This window comes from Amblyomma mixtum, chromosome 6 (assembly GCF_055824585.1).
Source record: "Amblyomma mixtum isolate Tamu chromosome 6, ASM5582458v1, whole genome shotgun sequence".
Taxonomy (NCBI): Eukaryota; Metazoa; Arthropoda; class Arachnida; order Ixodida; family Ixodidae; genus Amblyomma; species Amblyomma mixtum.
The window spans coordinates 50156250-50176050 of record NC_143017.1 but is presented as its reverse complement, the minus strand read 5'-3'; the positions used below and the strand labels follow the sequence as shown (position 1 = coordinate 50176050).

Sequence of the window (19801 nt, the reverse complement as noted above, 5' to 3'; positions counted from 1 at the left end):
CTCGTGTGGTGAGTATAATGCCATGTAAAACAAATGGGCAAAACTTTCATAAACATAAGCTTTAATAAGAGCACTACCAATACACACCACCAGGCAAACCAGGCGCAGCCAGGGCTATTCCTTTGACTACTTACCGGGCTTAACCAAGCTAAGCCTCTGCCAATTTTTTTTTCTCTCTCCAACTTTTTAATCAGCCAACCGCACCCCGTGGTTCTCGGAGGCTTTCGAGAACACCGGACGCAGGACAGTTTTCTTTTTTTTTTTCTGACATAGGAGTTATAATGCTGCCGCATTGAAATTCTGGGATACGAGTGCCCCTTGCGAGCGAACTGCGAGAAGGACAGGAGGCCGGAAGCAGCGTTCAAAGGCACAGCCGGAGCGGGTGGAGATCGAGAAATATACCGGAAGATATGAACTTTAAGGCACTTTCCACATTTCTTCACTATAGATTGTGTGCAGATATGATAAGGCGCTAATACGTCTGGAAGAGAAGGCTTTAGACGACCAGGAGACACTGGCGCCGCAAAATCTGTACAAAATATAAGAGTAGTAGCTCAATTTGCCAGGGTGTTCAATACTGAAAGCCAAAATCCTGCAGGAAATTAGTGCTTATTGCCAAAATTTCAAATTACCGATGCATATAAGCTTATTGCTTTCTTCTCTTTCGAAATCAAGGCTTTAAGAAACTTTCGAATGCCTGGCATATAGTCAAAGTAAGTGCCCGTGCTCTCATTTAAGTTTATCGTACTTCCACATAATGACGGCATCCTTATATAGATCCCTTGAAGGTAGTTTAAATAGTATTTTACTGAATTACAATTGCTACCGAAACATCAATTTCCCTACCTCCGACCGGATGTGTGAAACTTGAAAGGAAAAAGGGACGATTGTTGGGCTAGTTGGTTCATGATACTAAAGTCCCTTTATGAGCTTTTCTAAAAAAAGCAAAGCTGATTTAGGGGCTTTACATGATACCGGAACAAAACAACGCGAAAACACGGGACTACAGAAAGGTGTCTGCGTTCTTCCTTTCTGTAGTCCCGTGTTTTCGCGCTGTTTCGTTCCAGAAACCTGAAAGGCTGCATTTCTACTTCTGGTGCAAAGGTATGCCGGTTCCTGCTCTGGTTTGGTTTTATGGTGTTTAACGTCCCAAAGCGACTCTGGCTATGAGAGACGCCGTAGTGGAGGGCTCCGGAAATTTCGACCACCTGGGGTTCTTTAACGTGCACTGACATCGCACAGTACACGGGCCTCTAGAATTACGCCTGCCTCCAAAGAAATTCAGCCGCCGCGGCCGGAGATCAAACCCGCGTCTTTCGGGTCAGCAGCCGAGTGCCACAACCACTGAACCACAACGGCGGTTCCTGTTCTATCAAACATAGTCTTTTATAACAAAAACATTATCACAGAGGTCTTCCAACGGTTACGACGCTGCTCGCTCAAGGCTTATTGCATTCATGTGACGTCACTCGAGCGGCTAGCTCATGCAGGCAACCATGGCGTGCACCAGCATGGCGGTCGCAAGGCGTCGCGGCCACACGAACTATACAATCTTGTTTTTCTGCAAATCGGAGAATGATCCCTGCACCAAGGAGTCGAGTGGGCTTGGGCTGCACCCCCCCCCCCCCCCTTTCCTAGAGTCGCTGGAAAATTTTCCAGCGACTCTAAACTTCCCTGCCTTTGTGCACCATCTTTTGGACCGCTAACCGCCAGCCCTCAATTCGAGCATTTAGCTTCGAACCTCGCAGCAGCGCGGAGGCCGGAGAGGTCAATACCGAAAAGAACTCCACGCCCACCGTGCCTAAAGCTTCAGATATCCGCAAAAAAAATTAAAAAGGGTTGTCTGGACGCACCGCACGTCGCAATAGCTCTCGCTGCCGCCGATCCAAAATCGAAAACGGTAATCACAGACTCTCGCCGGGCCTGTGAACATTATCTTGCAGGCGAAATATCACCTCTTGCCTCGCAAATTCTAAGACGCGCTCTCGCCGATCCAACGCGCACAAAAGTGATCTGGGCTCCTGGCCACCAGGGTCTACGAGGCAATGAGGCCGCTGATGCGGCCGCCCGAGCGCTCACACACCGGGCTCCTCATCCTAGCTCTCATGGCTCAGAAGCTCATAAACCGCTTCTGCGGTTCCGCGAAATCCTAATTTATTATTGCGACAGCCACCGTCTCTACCCGGCACCCGCCAAGGGGCTGAGTAAGGCGGAGGAGCGAACTCTGCGGCGCCTGCAGACAGGAACCCTTCTCTGTCCTGCAATAGCAAAACACTTCGATCCGAACACAGATGGGCGCTGCCCGCACTGTGGGGAGATCTGCGATATCTTTCACATGGTGTGGGCATGTACTCAGAATCCTCACCTTCCCCCCTCCCCCACCCCCACCCGAGAGGCATGGGAGACTGCCCTCCTCAACTGCTCCGCACTGGAGTCCCAAAGGGCTCTGGTCAAGCGGGCGCGAGACGGGGCCTCGTCATGCGGTGTCCCAGACTAAGGATACCGACCATGCAGCAGGGTTTTTTTTTTGTTTTTTTTACCCTCAAGCTCTCTTTGATTAAAGTTTTTCACCACCACCACCACCACTTTCCTTACGAAAACGGTGAGTGGTGTCGAGTCTGTCGCCACCTGTGTTTAATTTTTTGCGCATCTCTCCACAACTTTTAAAAGGACCGTTTTCAGTGGAAGTATTCTCTGTCATCGCAACTCCATAATCTTTACCGACTCAGCCCAATTTCAATTTGTCCTTAGTTTCCCTTTATCTCTGCAATGACGGAAGTTTCACCTTTGATACAGGCTGCAAAAATGCGAATAGTTTAGAATGCGAACACAGTTTATTTCTGCGCGCAAAATTTCATGAATTGCACCTTTATCTCTGTAATTACCTGTGTATCACCTTTGATGCATACTGTAAATATGTGAATAATTCATAACGTGAAAACATTTTATTTCTGCACGCCGAACTACATGAATTGCCCCTTTATCTCTCTAATGAGCGACGTTTCACCTTTATTACGCACTATAAAAATTCCATGGGTGCACTTAAGTCTGCTTAGGTGCAGTAACACGAAAGCATTTCTCTTATATTTCTGCGTGTTCATTTTTATGTCTTAGCCATTTCTAAGTTATGTGTTCGTTCTAACTTCGTTTCTACCACATTCGAAGACGTGTGTCTTGTTGCTAGATCGTCTAGTTAGCACACCGTATATTAATTAATTATTCAGTTGAATGGACGAAATTACTAATTAACTGTTGAGTAATTCATCAATTCAATTACATTATCGAATAATGTGTGCAGTAATTCACGAATAGAACGAAGTAATTAATCCTTGCACTTAATTATTGCCCAATTAATTAATCACTTCGGTGACGACTGAATGTAATTGAATCTGAATGTTTATTTAATTAATTCAGTAATGAACGAATTTCTGAATTTGATTAAATTACTGATCGATTTGTGACGTAACGGACAAAGTCCACTAATTATCTACTTCGTTAATTATACAATTACTCATTCAATTAATATTTTTGCTGAGTTAATTGTTTTCATACTGATTATTAATTACCCCTACAATGGATGAGTGACAGTTCGTGCGGATACGCTCTGATGACAAGCTCTGCCGACAGGTCCTGTACACGCCACTCATGAGATAAGTGGTTTCGCATTGAAAGTATTAATGGTCTGTATTGTGAATACATTTTATTTCGGCACGCAGAACTACATGAATTGCAAGCGTAATTTTTGAAACGATTATTTATCAACTAAAGAACAAAGCAGCCAAAAATGCGGAAAGCTTGTGAAAAGTAAATTCCCGCGAAAACTAACCCTAACGGGAATACTCCCAAATTTGTTTAGTGATCGTAATGCTGCGGGAGATGGAGCATAAGTTTTCAGTTTCGCTTACGATTTAATCTAATGGGCCCTAGCGCTCATGCGTAATTTTATCGTCCTGGGGCATTCAGTAATATTAAAATTTTCTTTTTTTAGCAATGCGATAATCATATTTCTCTCAAAAAATCTCCTCTTAAGTAACGTAATCCAGTAAGTTCATAACTTTCACGGCGTTTTCAATACCTGGGCATTACGGGGTGCACACAGCGACGTACACAATGGTATATCGTGTAATTCGTGGACCGGTGTAATCGTTCGGCTAACCTGAAAGAGGCAGGATTACTGTTATCGCTTCATCGTTTGCGAGGGTGAGGTAGGTATTTAGTAAATAAACTGTATGGTGCCCCACACTGCTAACTAACATCTAAGAGCCAAAATAGATTTCGCTATGACATATTCCTTCCTTTCACATATTTTACGGAATTGCGCGCAATTAAACGAATTAGCTACCTCAATTAGGAATAGAAAATCTCTTCCCGCCTTCGGTCCTGTTCGTTTGACTCTGTAGCGACTTCAGTAGAACATGCCGTTAGTTTTAGTTCATCAACAACCTTTTTACGTCCATTGCATGGACAAATACATCTCCCGTATCCCTACAAGTAACCCATCATAATCCACAAACACTCGTAATATTTTTTTCCTTCCTGTCAAATCCAGCATTCTTAGAGAAAACTTCCGAATATTGGAATGTTATAACATGCTGTTATGGAAATATTTAAGGTTATGGTCTATTCTTTCGATCCATAACAAAATCTTTCTTTTCAAGTTTTTCAATCGCTCGCATCAAACAGTTAAGGCTGCCGTAGAAAACCAATGGAGAACGATTTTAACGAGAGCAAGAACGTTAACCCCGAAAAAATGTGAGCCTGCCGAGGGTAGACCTCCGGATATACTAATTGTCATTGCTGAATCTTAAAATATATGAAAAAAATACGTTCACAAACCCTTCCCTGCTGAAAAACGCTTCTGTCCAGAAAGGCTGGGTATGGATGAACTGCGGCGGCACTTCGAACCAGGATGGCTCACCGGAGCAACAAACTGCCCAAATGGTCTCTCATAATATCAACTACCAAAAACTTTTCGTCTTCTACGAGGTGGATTCACAACGCTTGGCATCGCGACGTTTCGTTCGTATGGATATTTCATATGGACGCCCTGTATATACGCGGGCGTGCGATACATACGTTTTCAGAGCTATACGACGAAAAGCAGTCGTGTGGAAAGCTTTCGCGCTGCACGTGTGGCAAGTTACCTGCGAGCAATCGTCGGCTGCCAATTACACACACCGCGAGTCAGGTCGCGCACTTGCGCGCCTCTCGACTCACGTGAGGCCGAGAATTCGTGCCTCGCGCTCGTCACGGGGGCGCGCGGGGGTGGGCGCGCATTTGATCTGTCGCCGCTCGATGATAACTTCGGCAATGACGCCGCGACGGAGGAGAGAAAGAGAGGGGGGGGGGGGGGGGCGTATATTACAGAGAACAAGTAATGGAAGATTCCACCATGACAGACATTTCCCGGTGCGATCGCGCTCGCGCACCGAGGTCTGTCCTCCTTGCTTCCCTCCCCTCCAGTGGATGCGCGCATGCGGAAACCTATATACCGGAAGCCTATATACCGTATTGACGTGAATTTAACCCCCTCCCCCGAGATATTTTGTTACATTTATTACCTCGCAGGGCCGATCGGCGGTACAGAGATGGGTGGGTGGCTAGAAAAAATTACATGTGTGGTAGGCGGTTTGATTAAAACGATTAACTACAGCAGACTTGAAAGACGCGGGTTCGGTCCCGCGGCCGCGGCGGCCGAATTTCGATGGAGGCGATATTCTAGAGGCCCGTGTACTGTGCGATGTCAGTGCACGTTAAAGAACCCCAGGTGGTCGAAATTTCCGGAGTCCTTCACTACGGCGTCTCTCATAGCCTGAGTCGCTTTGGGACGTCGAACCCCAATAAACCAATAAACCTTAACCAGACCTGAAGGCGTCGGGTGCAGTAATGGACACGACGGAGGCGGGAAGGTGGTCCCAGTCCGTGCTAGTCTTTGGAATAAATTAATCGGAATAAAGATTAGTCCTGAAGCTAGCAAAGCGAACTTTGAAAGGGTGGTCCATGCTGGACGAAAAGTACGTAGGAATAAAAAAAAAGTGATTGTTTCAGGATTGCATTGGTGAAATATATATATATTTTTCTGAAAAAGACAAACGAGAAATACGGCGGCGCAAAGAAATATCAGAAAGATTCAATGTGTTCTTCATAAACCTTACTCTAGTTGAACGTGAGTAATTGGAAAGTATAAAACAAGCAGAGCTATTTCGATGGATTCGAGGGCTTGTATGAGTGATTCGGTGTGGGGATCCCAGACAGAAGAGGCATACTCTAGTTTCGGGCGGACAATATACTGATACAGAAGTAATCTGAGGTATAATAATCAATAGTGCGATGTTTTTGCTGTTGTTTCTTGCACAAAAAAAAATAAACACAGGGAAAGAGCTACTGAAAGTCCTAATCTAAATATCTACGTATAGAAAAAGAACTGCGTTTTCGTTTAATGTTTGTGTACGTGCGGTAAATGCCGTTCTCGTGGTGCGCAAGCGGAAGCAGCATTTGTCCAATGAATGGGCGTAGATTCACGAGGCTTCCCCAAGCTAAATATGCATCTTGACTGGCCGCAACGGGATTTTAGTCGGCTATCATGACCAACATCTGCTAGCCAGGCAATGACCGATCCTGTCCAACGGCCGTGAGGCCGTGTTGCTTAAATTCGCGTTCATACGGTACCCGGGGGATTGAAAAGCGACGCGCCACAAACACAAGAGAGGCGCGCATCAGCGAAACAAACTGAGCGAGGGGAAAGAAGCGCAATAATAATAGTAATGCTGAGAGGAGGGTGGAAGACCGAGCTGCGTGATGGATGGGCTCATCCATCGCCGCGAATCCGTCGCTCGCGCGCGCGCACTCCGCGGTGAGCGCGCACCACGACGGCGTCGATCGAAAACCGCGCACACACATCCGCGCGCGCGGCTCCATATACGCGGGCGCCCTTCGTTCATCCGTCCCGGGGCTCGGCGCGCTTGACGCGGACGGGAGAAGGAGGGGGGGGGGGGGGGGGGGGGGGGGGCAGAAGGACGCGTCGCCGAGATCAACTCGAGCCGCCGAATCGTCCGGGCAATCCGAGGCGACACCACCCCCCCCCCCCCCCCCCCCTCCACTGTCCTAGTCGTCGTCGACGTCTTCTCATCCTCTGATCGGCGTCGTGCACGCGAAGAGACACCTACGTGTAGCGTACACGCAAGCTCTCGTCGCGCCCTTGGCGTACGTCGCGCTGTATACGCCGTGGACGACGGCTCGATTCGATCAGGCGATTGCGCGGTGCGGCTTGCGGTACGAGTGTATACTGCTGAGGCGCCTGTCTGGTCGATGGATGGATCGGACTGGCGCGGGCTTCGGGAGCGATATGTTGGAGCCGGGACGAAGCTTATTACATTCTGCTGGCGCGTGTGTTGCTCGTTTCGACGCTGGGGACGTGCGGGCGTGGACAGAGGGCAGGGGATTTAGCCAATGTAAAACAAAACGGCCCTGAATCGAGCGCTTACTTCTCTATGACATGCCCTATCTCGTGCCAAGTCTGGGGCGTGTATCGACGACTGCTGTCACCAGATGGTTTCCATATGCGAGCTAGAACGATCTGGCAACTGCAGCGTAGAACATCACAAGTCGTCCGTGCTCTTACTGGGGTATCCTCAATTGATGTTCCGAGGGTTTGCCGTCAAGTAGAAACCATGTTTCTGGGGTGACTCTCTGGCATTCATCATGCTAGCACGAAATGACCCAGCTATACTATATGTTATCGGCGACATCCTCCTATGAGGTATTACACCATAACGGTAACCTGGACCTGCTTGGTATATTGACTCTATTTCAGTTCTCCTGCCTTTTATATCTTTTCCCCCTTGTTACGGCCTCAAAAGATGTCACGTCCATGCTTCCACCGCCGCTTGAATTGGACGGTGAGGAGTAGATAATTGGAACAAACTGCAACCGAAGATAAAGGATTGTTATAGTATTTCTTCTTTGAACGCACAGGTCACACAGGACAGTCTGCATGTGAATTTGCAGCGGCGACCTTGGAATCACAGCCAGTTGAGCGTTTCGGCATAACATTGAAGTAGAAGCTAAAGACAGCTAGCATTGTTATCGGTTGCCTAGACGACGCTAGAACAAGGAAATTCTCGCTAAACTTATTAATTTAGTTCATACTGATTAATGCATCATTAAACAGCTGGAGGTACACGCGAAACAATTGTTATTATAGACTCATACAGCGTCCAAGGTGACACCAACTTGCTTCTCGCGACGGTATTAGTTTACTCTGCACTCTTTTTCCGTGATCAATGAAAACAAAATCCCAAACGTCCGCAGCACTATCGCGCGTGTTGCGAAAGCAACAGTACGCGCGAGTCGACGAGCCATTTCACGGAGCTGACGAAAGGCCATACTGCGCATGCGCGAGGAGCAGTGACGTCACACGGCGCACAGCTGGCGCTCCACCACCGTCGCTGCGCGAGTGACTCGGAGGTGCCGCCGCCGTGCTTGCCAGTTGCGCATGCGCAGTAGCGGCGCATAGCTAGCGTGCCGGGGCCGCCGCCGCTGCCGCGCGCTCTCCATCGCCTCTCTCTCTCTCTCTCCTCGTTGCCTTCGCAATCCTCCAGGTTTAACCAGAGCGAAACCACTGCCACTTTTTTTAATACATCTGGCAGCCGCTGACCTAGAAGCCCGTGGAGCATCAGACGCTGTCAGCGCCGCTCAAGCTCCCATAATTTTGTGTTGGGCAAAAGAGAGCTTGGAGTTTGCGAAAGCTTCCTTTAGAGCGTGGAAAGGAAAAGAAGGTCCTGCAAAAAGTATTTTTTTTCGTAAATACGCTATATGTCTATATGCCTGGTTTCTTTTCATGTCATCCAACTGTGTAACTGGTACGCTGTTCGCGGCTTCGATGGCTTAAAAATCAATTGTCAGATCCTGACTGATAGTTAAATTCATATATATGCAGTAAAAATGCTCGTGTCTGGACGAAGCGATAGCTAACCAAGCTGATTCGGCAGCTTTCCCGCAACATGTGCAGGTTTTTTTTACTCTTTCAGGAGCATTATACGTTGGCATTTCTGTTCACTGAGAATTCGCATAATTTTCGGATGGCGTGCTCCGTGTTTTTTAAGGCGAAAGCCTTTAATGGCTCATGCTCGCGGTGTCCGTCCGTGCGCTGGAATCGTGCCAACTGTGGCCTCTCCTCCGCGCAGCGGCGCAACCTCCTCCCCTCCTTAGCGACCGGCACGCCGGTGGGTGGCGCAGCTGTGCATAGCAACCGTGACGTCACACAGCAGCGGTAGAAGGAGAGCGCGCGTAACGGCGGTGGCAGCTGCACCGCCGCTCCTTCGCCAGACGTCTCGTTGCAGTCGAGTGAGTGAGACGCATGGCTCCGAAGCGGCCCAGTGATTCGGCGCCAAGCGGTTCGGGGAAGCGGCAGCGGGTTGACCACAAGGCTTTAGCACAGTTTGGAATTTCCATAGTAACTTCTGCAATTTTTTTGTCTGTTCCAGGCGAACTGAGCACCCTTCATATGATTGCTCTTTTTTTGTAAACTGCGAACGCAGTAATTTCCACTTCTGAAAAAATTTATCTTTATTTATCCTTCGGAAATTTTAGGCAGATTTTGGTAATGTATCACTTATCAATAATAGTGCCATGTGTCATTGTAGTGTTTGTTCGTTCACGCTCAAGGCTGCAGGAAAGGGTCACTTTTGTTCGTGACGCGAGAAGCGACCAGACTAATCTCGATTGATCGCAGCCATGAAAGGTTGCATCTAGGTTTTTCCAGATCAACGTGACAATAGTATTGTCCGTTTTTTTTTCTTTCTTCGTTCTTCTGCAATCTTGAAAATAAAAGCTAATCTTACGCTTCCTTTGTTGCTGGTGTGACGAATCTTGAGGTCCTGTCATGTTTCCCTGACAGGTTTGTGGATGTCAATAAAAAAAAAAGTTGGTGTTCTGCATCGGAAACATAATTTGCGTTCTTGCGACGTAAATAGACTATTTAAAATAAGAAATCGCGCCTGATAGGGTTAAGCTCTTGGGTCATGCTGCGCGCTAAAAACATCAGCGCATGCATACGGAAAGGTCAGGTGATACCGCCGTGCTTGTGTGCGTGGAACTCGTGGCTTCCTCCAGAAATTCCAGAGTACACATACCACTTGACAACACTCGCAGTCATACACATCCATCGTAACGAACTAGATGTTGCTGTTGCCGCCTCGCTCGTTTGTCGAGTAGCCACGTCAGGCAATAACGTGGCTCTGTCAAAAGCGTATTAGTTCCCACTGCAAATGCCAACTACCAAATGTGGTGCGCTCAATACGCAGGCAGACACCCAGGAACACTCATCCTCGAAAGGAAATTAAAACACACTATTCGTCAATGCAAAAGTCTGCTGGGGCAAAGTTACTGGCATACGCGCCCTCTCCAATAATGGCAGCATCAATCGCGATGCAATGAGACTTGGAGAAGACAGGCCCGTTAGGCGAGAACGCGCGCCAAGCAAACGGAAACCGAGCTCTGAACAAAGATATGAAAGCGCCCACAAACAAATATCCTGACAGCCGCAGGCCCGAGAGGATCGATACCCTGGGAACTTGCAGAGAGCAGATTTCTCCCCACTCTGTCAGCTTCGTGAAAACAGCGGGACTGCTGCGGTAGCCCGGCCATGTCTCAGCCTTTTCCCGCTGTTCACGTCACAACAACAAAAAAGGCAAGACAGTCGTTCAGGTTGCGGGGGAACGAGGCGGAAGGAAGGAAGGGGAGTAGCCCAAGGTGTCTGATGTACGGCAGAAAAGAAGAGACGGGAAAGAGCGAGACGTGTCCGACGCGCTCGCTCCGGAGCGCTCCAACTCGCACGCAGCGCGCCGCCGAACGCAGGCAAACCGCTCAGAGGAAAGGGCGGCGCGAGCGGCGGGCGAGGAGGACGAAGCCCGCGAAAGCAGGCGGCGAGCGCGCGCGCATTCTCGCCGTCGTCCCGGGGTCGCGAGCGCGCGCGCGCGTCTTCTCGCACCGCACAGGCCAAAGGGAAGCGCACAAGAAAAAGCGCGCGCCGCCGCTCCTCCCTCGGGTCAAGCCCCGCCCACGGCCGGCGGCGAATACGCGCGCGCGCATTGGCGCGCACGGGGCCAATGGGCGCCACTGGCACAAGCCTGATCAGGCGCGCTCCCGCGCTGCGCACCTTTTGGCCGGGCCAGTCGCCCGCGTGCTCGCCTTTTTGACCAGACGCGCGCGCGCACGCGCTCACGCACGGAGCGCCACAGCAGCCAGCAAGGAGGCTCATCGTCGACGCCGGCTGTGCGCCTGCTGCTCCCGTCGCCGGTTTGGCATCTGCGTCGTCACGACGCGTCACCACGCGTCACCCACGTCGCCGCCGCAGAGCGAGTGAGTCACCGCCTTTCACTCACCCTTTCTCACTGCCTCCCCCGCAGCCCTCGCGTCATTCTGACGCTTGGCAAGCCTGGGTTTTTCTTTTGTTTGTTTACGCTTCCTTTCGCTTAGTGTTTTTTTCCTTTGTATGCCACACATTTCTTGAAAACAAAACGGATCGGTTGTGGATCTAGAGAATTGTCGAAAAAAGCAAAACGGAGGCTTGTCCTGCCGGATATTTCGGCTTGTGCTTCATTGACATTTCGCGGCGGGGCTTTTTCCCCACTCACTGACAGATTGCAAAGCGAAGATATGCTTGGAGTTGAAACAACCGATGGCTTGTTGGGCATGACCGACTCTGACGTTATGGGAGGGATGGAGCAATACCGCATGCTTGATCAAAATTATTGCTACTACTGCTAAGCAGTCGCAATTGTTGCTTCGAAGCTCACGAAAAAAGCCTTTGTGTCCCAAGAGAAATGGCAAAGTGGCAGAGGACAGTGGTCTTGCACGTGCGACGAGTTAAGAGTTTGGAAGGTTTACTGGCACAAATCTTGCAAAGCAACTAAGCGTCGTGGGGCTGTAAATATATGCAAACCGCCAGGGGTCGTAACGTGTTCTTAACCTCCTGCGCAATGTCTTTGCGGCTTTCTTTTCGCTTTCGTCTGTCTCAGTGCATAAGGAGCAGCGCATTTGAGCAAAACGAAAGTAAATTAACCCCACAAAATTTCATTGGCGCAATTTGAAGGAGACTGCGTCGTCCGCGTCTTCGCAGCCTCATCTCGTTACCGCGCCAGTATGGCATGAGTGAAAAATGTGACCACAGACGTGTCTCTATCCTTATTGTTCACTGCGTAGCATAGCAATTTTCTCCGCGCGACAGTCTTTTCCCTTGTCTTTTGCCTTCGTCTCACGTTCGCGGAAGTGACAATTCACCTCGCCTTTCAGCCTGTGCAGAAGGCGAAGGAGGTCATGAATAACAATCGCGAGGGGAAACGAGAGGCCAAAACGAATGCGACAGGCAGCTCATATCGACTGATTGCATTGGCTGACCAGGGCGCGTCTGTGCTCCGAAGGCCACCCTCGAATCACTCCTCCTCCCCCGCGCCTCGATTGCCTGCCTTATCCGAGTGCTCAAGACGCGCTGAGGCGCACTCCCACGCGCGCACTTGCGAGCCATCGTAACGGTGCCTGCGACGAGCGTCTCATCCAATCGGAGGCGCGCTCGTCGCGAGGGGCGGAGCCTCGTCTTTAATTGGGCCCCGCCCTCGTCTTTGTTCTGGGCGCAAGGGTGAGGGGGATGACGCGCGGGAACGCTCTCCCGACGCCACTTCGGATAGCGTCGCAGGAACGGGTTCTCCTCAGCGCTGGTCGCTTGCGCTGCCAGGAAGATTGGAACTCACTGCACGAAGCGATGCATCGGAACTGATGTTGCGTTCAGCAATATTCGGGTAGAATCAGTAGCGCGTCGTATGTTACGATGCCATAAGGAGTTTCATGATATGGCTTTCGTCAAAAATGTTTTATAAGCATGTAACTAACCCGTAGCCAGGACACACAAGAAAACAACTGTGCCGATTTCCGTTTGCATGGCTGGTGGAGATAATAATAGCTAGGACCACTGAATACTCACTTGCTAGATGGAGTGATCATCACGTAATGGGGGAATGGCTCCTTCGTATAGCGTGAAATGTGGCGAAAACCTCAATAGATTTCTTTTTTTATTATTTTATGTAAGGCAATGGAAAAAGATTCCGCGGAGATTTCTCAGTTTTCGTGGGCTCGATTCGCTTTGCATATGTATGTTCATTTATTTTGTGCGCTATGCATTTTGGACTTCTCGCGTTGAAAATGTATTTCATTATCTGCTCCGTTACAGTTCGTACGAATGCTGCAAAACTTAAGTAAATGGAACACAGATGTATGTAACGATCGCCGTAGAGATTGAGGCATTGCTAAAACAGCAGGCTGAAGTAAGATCGAGCTTGGAAAAACATAAGAAGCATTCGTTTTCCACCTATACGACAACGCGTGAGCCACTGAAGTACACATCACGAATTTGTGTTTTAAACAATGCAACAGCAGGAGGCCGATGATGGCCATGAAAAAATAAAAACCCGTAAATCGGATGGAACAGGGTGTACTTGTAAGATATACCTTATGAGCTCGTAGATTTTCTTTTCAAAGCATTGTTTGATCGTTTGAATGGAGCGTTTGTACATACCTGGTAGCAAGCAGTGGTAACGCTGCCGATTACCAGAAGTCAACACGGCCAATCAATAAACGTCATTTTAAGGAGTTCATCCTCTGATTGCGCAGCGAAATTTGTTTCTCAACGCAACAACGTCGGTGTTTATGACGTGTTGCTCTAATGCCCCGACTCAGTCTTCCTGAAGCGCGAATGTTCGCAGCTCCTTGAAGCTGCTGGAGCAGCACAGCGCTCGCTTTTACGAAGCGGTATGTACTGCTGTCTCGCCGCTGTGAATGTACAGTTGTACCTTTAGAATACCTTTGTGTTAAGCACATTTCCAGTTTTGGTTCCGCTGTAAGGTTGAAAAACAAAGTATCTCCGCACTTTTTACACACATACTGAGCGATCTAAACGAGCTGCATTTCAGGCCGCGCTTCATGACACATCTCGCTAGCGAATGAGCTTGGCTACATGTAATGGCTAATCGCGAATGACTCTGTTCGGCTCTGCCACAAGGATCAGATCACTACAATGTCGGGCACTTCTTCTCACATCCTACTCGAATCCGTCTTATCGAGCAACCGATGGTGGCGGTGTTCGTATATACAAGCGTGGTTATCATTACAGTGGCCTGTCGGCTATTGCTGTGCCTGAGTCATTGAATTTAACCCCAGCAGATATTATAACCAATATTATATAACCAATTTAACCGGCCCAATATCGGGAATGGTGGCTTCACTGTGGTCCTATGCAGTGCTGACCTTTGCCAATACACTGCTGCTGCTGCTGCTGCAGTCATTACCCCATAGGGTAATGACTGCGTCTGTACCGCTCTTCCTTAAGGCCGGTGCCCATTAAAAACTTTCTAGTGATTTTTACACTGATCGCCACTCAGTTCGGGAGCCCTGCAGGATACACGATGCGAGAGACGTCGTCCGAGGAAACATTCATTCTCCTCAGGTTGTGCCTCGATCTCGACACAACCACGGGGGCACGCTAAAAAGAAAGGAAGAAAAATGCGCTGAGCATGGTCGTGAAAAAAATGGCTGTGGCTTAGCTTGGTTAAGCCCGGTAATTGCGAAAGCAATATCCGTACCTACGCCATGGCTCAGCTGGCAGTGTATATCTGGTGGTGGTGCTTGTGGTTAGACTTGTGGTGATGCATCGCTTATACAATCCAATCCATTGAAATCCAATCCATTCCAATATGCTAATATGGTAGCTACCGGCCTCGCTACGCGACGGGCTAAAAGTGCAACTAGTATTGCTTTCGCAATAAAAGAGCCCATGTAACATAAAAATGAAAATGAGTATTGGGATTTCTCTAGCATTTTTACAGAAGACTCCTGCTAGAACAACGGATCGAAGTGGCCACGCTTCTGATTCTCTTGTGGAACCGCAGATGTACTTTACAGGAACACGGTGGACAAATCGGAGTTTGCTAGATCGATAGACTGCCACTTTCTATAATGACAAATATGTTCCCACTGAACGAAGATCGTATAGAAAGAGCGAAAAACTGTTAATCGACCATAGGCTGTTTCCGTGCGCAGCTTTAGTTATAGGTAGTCTTTGTCAAAAATATACATCCCAAGGGGTTTGCTTCCAAGTAGTGTTGCGGGGTTCTTAAGCAGATTTGACAGTCCTAAGTTTTTGAGGGTTGAGTACGCAAGAGGGGCCGCGCGGCAGGGCTCAGTAGCAGACCGCTTGGGCTGTATACTTTTGACAAAGACTGTACATACACATCACGGAAGACTTTTTGTGGTAGAAAACAGGAAACGAAGGATTGCGTGTCTGGATATCAGATTAAGGGTTTTATTTATTTCGTTTTAATGATCACATACTGCGGATCATATACTACAAGGAGGTGAGGCAGAATACGAAAGAATACAACGCTAAAAAGTTGCGAACTTCAAAAAAAGAAACAGCATTCGTTTTGACAAAGCACACGCTGAAAAAGGACAATGCGTACTTATACAGGAAGGTTCGAAAATGCACTAAAAGTAGGATAAGGGGAGGTAAGGAAACGACTACGACACCACGGGCGTTTACCTCCTCTCCTCGTCCGTTTTGCGCATTTTCTAACCTTCCTCGTAAATGAGTCAACTAGCCCGCGAGAGCGTCCTACTTAAGAATACTTATACAAAACGAAATTAGGTATTGTCATGCAATAAGAAGCCACACAAGAAAGGAAACAACAAGCGAAACATTAACAACATAACGCATTATGGACAGCGTCAACTAACGAGGGACTTTTCAAGTTTTAGTCTGTGATCGTAACAGAGAAAAATAAATACTCAGACATTCGTACGAGCAAGCGTCTCAGCACTACTATTTCGTCTTCCCTTCTTTTGTTCTATGTGTGTTTTTGAACAATTTTCGATGAACAACCACCATGCTCGGAAAGTGCGTAGCAGACGGAGAGCCCCGGCCTTTGTAGCCGTTATATATAAAGCAATTGACAAGCCTTTTAATTGATTATTCTTTTTTATTTTTGCTCTATATATCATGTGAGGGTCTCACACAATATGTGCGTACTCAAAGAGACGGCCTTACTGCTGCTTTGTACGCCTTGTTTCTCAATTCGCTTGATGAATTTCCTCATTTGTGTTTTAACGAGGCTATTTTTTTGCGAGCTGAATAGCATACGTCATCAGCGCTAGCTTTTTGTTTAAGCAATTGGAGCGCCTGAATATATCTATATTCTCTTATATGACGTGCGGATATGTCCAGGATCGGGATATAGATACACCTATATTGGGCTCTGCAAGCTAATTCCGTCGTTTTGGTGTTACAGTAATTGCTTGTCACCTGGCTGTTTCTATTATTCCGCGCACAGCGCAGGCTGATCATGCAGACTTAATATGAGCTTTAACTATTGTTTACATAAACGTGCCATGAAGGACTTTCGGAAGCAATCGTTGTCTGAGTTTTAGTACCACTTATGTTTCAAAGTTTAATACATTGTTTTTTTGACCCATCACGCTCAGCTGTTCATATATAGTCACGTAGCTGCTACAGACACTGAAGAAGTCAGAGACGACGAAAAAGAAGGCTGGCGTGTACCTGAAACTATTTAAGTTGTGTCCACAGACAGAAAGAAAAAAAGCTCGGTGGTGAAGAGGGTAACATGAGTGGGAAGTTTGAAAGTTTTCCTACATTCTTGAGGACAGTGTTTAACATAATTCTCTGAAAGCGGAAAAAAGAACTGGCTGCAATGTGCATGGAGCTTTGGATTAATTGTATATTAGCTCACAGTTCTGCAAGAAAGTTTTCTATAGAAGAGAATAAAAAGGTCTTCGGTGTACGTATCGCTCAAAGGAGAAAAACGAGCCAAAAAAGTCGAACACACAAGGAGAGAACAACACAGGACAGAGGCTGGACTATCAACTGAATTTAGTTGTTAGTCCAGCCTTTGTCCTGTGTTGTTCTTTCCTTCTGTGTTCGTCTTTTTTTTTTTGGCTGGTTTTTCTTCTTTGGCATACCATACCAACAGGCCCGCAATAATGCCCTGCTCCGGTACATCTGGTAGCGGAAACTTATGCGGTTGTCTGTGTCCTGTCGCTGTCTCAACCAAAGGAAAAGGCACCCATTCGTAATTCCGATTTTTTTTTTTTTAATTTACGAACTGAACTTGATTTCCTTGACCACGCAGGAGCGACTTCGAGTTAGCACTTTCGTGCAACTCGATCGCTTCCTCGAGACACTACTTGTCGTTGATGGTTACGCCTCATCGCATATGTATAGACTTTGAAGACCGCCGTCGAGGAAGCTTTTTTCTTTTCTTGTGTAGAAGTATTCGCTTTCAAACAGATGGATTCATTTTACGCGCATGCAATGAACTGAGCCATGGTTTGGAATTCACTTGTGAATTTCCACAAAACAACAAGTTACAGTTTTTGGACTTGGAACTCTCCTTGGAACGAGATAGATTCTGTTGGATGTACAAGCCTCGAAGTCAAAAAGAGCTGTTGTCCTACGAGTCAGCTCACTCAAAAACAGTTAAAAGAGCCATAGCCACATCAGGATTAGGATCTGCACTAACAAAATCATGCGAGCATTGCATGCAAGAGAGCTTCCAACTGCAGACCGCACGGTTAATACAGGCAGGTTTTCCGCAGACTGTGATTTCGGCAGTGACTGAAGCTCTGCTTCAGAAAGTTAAAGGCAAGAAGAAAAACGTTACTCAGGAAAGCGATAGGAGGGTGAGGCCTGCCGTTATCCCGTATTCCCACCGGGTAGCACATAATTTGAAAAAGGTTGCAAATAAATATGAGATTCCCGTAGTCTTTTCTGCCCCTTGCAAGCTAGCTACGTTGTGTCACAGGATAAATAATGAAAAGCCAAGACAGCAAACCTGTGGCGTAAAGCATGCCAACATGTTCGTCAGGTGTAGGGAAGGTGTGATTTACCAGATTCCGCTTACATGCGACAAAGTTTATATTGGTCAAACCGGAAGGTGCCTGAACGAACGTTTAAGGGAACATGAGCGCTCACTTGCAAAGGCACTGGCTCTAATCTAGCGCTTCATTGCAAAGATTGTAAATGCATGCCTCGATTACGCGACACTATTGTTCTTGATAGGAGTAGAGACAGCGTAGCCCGGGAGTTGAAGGAGGCTTTCTTTATAAAAAGAAAGGGCTTGGAATGTGTCAGTGACGCGTCAAAATCATTGTACAGGAGTGAACTTGCCTTTTTGGAACAACATTGTTAAATTTTTATTGTTGACTACGCGTGTTTCAATCGTTGAGTGTCACTGTTTCATCGTTTTATTGTTAAGGTCTGTGCATGTTTTTAGCCATACGTTGTTACATTCAGTTAGTTTTTATTCTTTCCACAATTCCATTTCGTCATTTTTTATCGGTTTTACCCTTGTTACCTGCTATGGATGTTTTATCGGTTTTTATGGCTCTTTACACCTTGTGACATTAACTGTTTAAGTCATCATGTATTTTTTTGTTACCATCCCCTTGAGATTCTGCTGACTTTTAGCCTTTTCACCCTGTTATGTTTTTATCGCTTTTATGGCTCTTTACACCATATGACATTTGCTGTGTATAGTCATTGAGTGTAGTTTTCATTTTGTTACCATCCCTTTTGATATTCAGTTCACTGTTAGCTTTTTCACCTTGTTTTGTTTTTATCGCTTTTATGGCTCTTTGCACCATGTGACGTTGACTGCATCTGACTATCTTTGGCACTGCCTTCCTATATATTGCGCGAGTTTCGCTCAATAAATTCAGTTGTCAGTCAGCGCTCTTTCCTGTCACTTCCTCGTTTCGCCTTCGGGCTTCTTCTTTCGCGCTGTTTTCACCAATTTCACCAATGCAAAAGAGGCCTGTGCACTTGAATACAGACGACCTATGCACATGAGTGCACTCACGTTAGTGCACATGCAAGGGCGTCCGCAGAACTTTTTCCAGGGGGGTGCACCCGATGTCTGGGGATGAGGGAGGCGGTAAGTTTGTAGTTGTTTTCTGGTAGGGCATAAATAATATCCGTAATTCCAAGGGGGGGCAACCGCCCCCCCTTGCCCCCCCTTCCGGACGCCCATGTGCACATGAATGGTACAAGCGTGAAGAGGGGAACAAGGAGACGGTATACAGTCCCCTCATTCGTGTGAAATGTCGATAAACATCGTACGCACGTCACCGCGTAGCCATCGCTCACGAGATGTAGGACATATTGGGGCAATGAGCAGTCTCAAATGATGCAGAGAACGATACAACTGCCTGACAGTCTGAATTTAAGACACAACATTTATTCACCTCAGTTGCCAATCATTTCCTGTTGACTATGCCAGCCATTCTTTCTGTGTGACATTTCTTACAGTTCATAAATTTGCACAATCTCGGTCAAATGAAACAGGAGCGGTGCACAGTTGAAACGCCCTAAAAAGCACATACGTACACACATACAAAATAAAAACAGAAATATAAACCATTTCATGCAGCGGAAATAAAGGCAAGCTCGTTGTCCCGGACTAGAATGCAATAATCGCGCCTTAGAACTGCATATCAACTTGCATTTAATCTCCTTCAACTGAAATATTCTCATCTTGATGCTGACAGTGCATGCACTCATAGGGCGCACGCTGTCTTCAACAACCAATACCTCACGATCGCTGTGTATCTGTTTTTCGTAGAAAAGTGTCCACATCGGCAACGTTTACTGTTTCTACCGACCAGGTGCACGGAAAAAAGCGATTGGCCCAAATCTGCGAGCATCCGCGACTCATATCCGTCCGTCATTTCCGCCACACAG

General features: G+C 47.4%; 1 protein-coding gene across 1 annotated transcript in view; it reads left to right on the top strand.

The window, feature by feature from the left end:
• The first annotated feature begins 11300 nt into the window (after window positions 1–11300).
• LOC149339057 (paired box protein Pax-6-like) overlaps window positions 11301–19801 on the top strand; it is a 251155-nt gene continuing 242654 nt past the window's right edge. Inside the window, exon 1 of the mRNA XM_089547875.1 lies at window positions 11301–11361. The gene's annotated coding sequence lies outside the window, so the exon portion shown is untranslated. The remainder of the gene's footprint in view (window positions 11362–19801) is intronic.